Source organism: Thalassophryne amazonica, chromosome 18 (genome assembly GCF_902500255.1).
Source record: "Thalassophryne amazonica chromosome 18, fThaAma1.1, whole genome shotgun sequence".
NCBI classification, from domain to species: Eukaryota; Metazoa; Chordata; class Actinopteri; order Batrachoidiformes; family Batrachoididae; genus Thalassophryne; species Thalassophryne amazonica.
The window spans coordinates 34,349,425-34,352,810 of NC_047120.1; the positions used below are offsets into that span (position 1 = coordinate 34,349,425).

Consider the following 3,386-nt stretch of genomic DNA (forward strand, 5'->3'; position numbering starts at 1 on the left):
ATTGTTAATTGAACCCAACCTGGCTACAACCACCACTCTGAGGTGGTTGTTGTAGATTTTTCTGGAGACCACGGCATATTGATGATGGATTACAAGTGTTTAATAACCTTAAGTGGTACCTACAACACAAAAATGGGCTGCTAGCCTACAATGTAGACCAACATGAAGTTAATAATAATAATTAAACCTGCTTCTTGTTTCATAAAGCAATGTGAATAAATGCATTAATTCCTTTTAACAGTTGAGAAAGCCTTACTAAGGAGTAAGGCAACAAAAAATTCAACTGAACTCTTTATCTTTCTCTCCACGGAAATCTTTAGTAAAAGGCGAAAGATTTATACGGTTTGAAGAGAAAAAGAGTACACTGGTTTTCTGTTCCCAACTGGCGTGACACACCTCTGAGCACACAAACCTCACTGACGGTTTAAAACTACAATAATGGCTTCGTGATTTTCGCACAGCATTATGGGATTCCATTTTCATTTCCGGTCTTTACTGCCGACTCCGTTCGTTTTGTAATTAAATCTTAACAAAAAGTGCTTCATCCAAATGTGTTTTTAGCCTTATTTTTTAATTAGTAACACATTTGAAGTAAATAATCCACACTTTCTATCAGTTAAAAACGTTCGGTTTTAATGAAATTCTGTTTCAACAAAATCTGCATTCAGCTTCGATTCATTACTTTAAAAAGAGAAAAAGTCATTACAATAATCAAAAATGTAATTTTGTAATAACTTCTCAAAAAATACATTAAATTAAATTAAAATAAAAACAAATGTACTGCAGTCCAAATATTAAAAGTATTCAAATTATATATATATATATATATATATATATATATATATATATATATATATATATACACACACTATAGTATTCAATATTGAAAGTAATAACACCAATTACATACAAAATACAAAAAAAGGAAAGACAAGGAAACAAAAACGACACAAAAGTCCAAATGTGAACGTGTGTATGAATGTTCATCCCGGTTTTCCTTGTTCGATTATTCATTTCTCTCTTTTGAATTATTTAGCTATAACAGCAAAATGTCAGCAATCTCTGAATGCTCTTGTTAATGAATAACATTAGACTGATGTTAGAAGAAACTATCCCTTTTTGGAATCCCTATGATCAGACAAATAATTCAACATGGTTGGAGCATTTTTCATATTCTGATTCCTGTTTTATTGTTAATTGAACCCAACCTGGCTACAACCACCACTCTGAGGTGGTTGTAGATTTTTCTGGAGACCACGGCATATTGATGATGGATTACAAGTGTTTAATAACCTTAAGTGGTACCGACAACACAAAAATGGGCTGCTAGCCTACAATGTAGACCAACATGAAGTTAATAATAATAATTAATCTCATTACAATAATCAAAAATGTCATTTTGTAATAATTTCTCTAATCTGGCAAATTTTCTACATTTTTCTTGCAAATTTGCTGCTTTATTCTCACATATTTGCATTAAACATGCAAATTTTTGAGATTTTAAACATGCAAATATGTGATAAAAAAGCAGCAAATTTGTGAGTTTAAAGTCACAAATATACGAGAATAAACATGCAATTTTACGAGTATTAACACGCAAGTTTGCAAGATTACATTTTCGAGTTTAAAGTCACAAATATACGAGAATAAACATGCAAATTTACGAGAAATAACATGCAAGTTTGCGAGATTACATTTTCGAGTTTAAAGTCACAAATATACGAGAATAAACATGCAAATTTACGAGAAATAACACGCAAATTTGCGAGATTAAAAACATGCAAATGTGCAAGAAAAAAAATAGCACATTTGCCACAATTAAACATGCAAATTTTCGAGATTATAAACATGCAAATATGTGAGAAAAAAGCAGCAAATTTGCAATAAAATGTAGCAAATTTGCCAGATTAAACACGCAAATTTTCGAGATTCTAAACATGCAAATCTGTGAGGATGTTTTATTTGTAAGACTTGTCGGAAACGGAAATGACACTATGGGAAGTTGGTTTGTTTTGGCTGGCGTGGGAATGGCTGCGTTGGAAGATCTGATCAAACTCTACTTTTCCTTAGGGTTTTCTAACAAGGAGATACTTGCGATATTAGCCCAGAATGACCATGTCATTATTAGTATTCGCAATCTGAAGAGGCATTGTCAAAGATTGCACCTGTTTCGTCGAAAAAATCATGCTGCCTTAGATGACGTGTTTACATTTGTGTACCAGGAGCTGCAACAGCACGGACAGATGCAAGGTTACCGCTGGCTTCATCAACGAGCTGTGCAACGGGGATTTGTGGTACAGCAGAACACAGTACGCCAGCTGATTAAGTTAATTGATCCACTCGGTGTTGATATTAGAAAATCACGACGCCTTCGACGCCGTCAATATAGCACAAGGGGGCCTAATGCTGTTTGGCACATAACTCATATGATAAGCTGAAACCGTATGGTATAGCCATTAACGGATGCATCGATGGGTTTAGTCGTTTTATTGTGTGGATGGAAGCTTACACGACCAACAATGACCCAAAGGTTGTAGCTGATTACTACATACAAAATGTAACACAATTGGGTGGGTGTCCAGAAAGGATACGCGCAGATCATGGCACAGAAAATGGACATGTAGCCAATATGCAAGTGTTTCTTAGAAGAAACCATGATGACTCGTTTGCAGGAGACAACAACAGTTTTGTGTATGGAAGAAGCACAGGGAATCAGCGTATTGAGTCTTGGTGGTGGGTTTTAAGGAAACAAAGTGTCCAATTCTGGATGAACATATTCAAAACCCTTCAAGATGAACAGTTTTCTGGGGACTTTTTGGATAAAAACCTGGTACAGTTTTGTTTTCTTGGTCTTGTTCAGGTAAGTTTATTACATACCCATTTATATCTGAATTCAAAATCATTTTTATTAATCATGCTTTTTTTCTATTCTTTTTTTTTTGTAGAAGGAGTTGGATGAGGTAGTGCAGACATGGAATATCCACAAGATCAGACTGCGACCTGGCCAAGATGTGCATTGTGGTCGTCCTGTTGTGATGTACACAGTTTGTATGATGCAGAGGATAAGCTTAAACTAGTGGACCCTGAAGAAGTAGCTGTGTGTAAGGAAGAGTGCACACCGAAGAGCCAGATCCCTTGTGATGAGACTGTTTACGATCTCTCTGTGTTACTCATGCAGGAGAATCAATGGGGCCATCCTTCAGATGCATTTGAAGCAGCAGAGCTGTATACATCACTTAGAACAGTGATACTGGAAAATATCTAACAGCATTGCCATAGAACGTGTTAGTGTGGTATCCTAGTATGTCAGTGAAACAGTTTCCGTAGGATTTTTGTGCTAAAATGGATTTTTTTTTATTTTTACTTGAAGCAGTATAGGCTCACAA

At 35.2% G+C, this 3,386-nt stretch overlaps 1 non-coding gene across 1 annotated transcript; it reads right to left on the minus strand.

Moving 5' to 3' along the window:
- Positions 1–248: 248 nt before the first annotated feature.
- LOC117531644 lies at positions 249–362 on the minus strand. Its single transcript, XR_004566677.1, has one exon. It is a non-coding gene; the product is annotated as a U5 spliceosomal RNA (small nuclear RNA).
- Between the last annotated feature and the right edge of the window lie 3,024 nt (positions 363–3,386).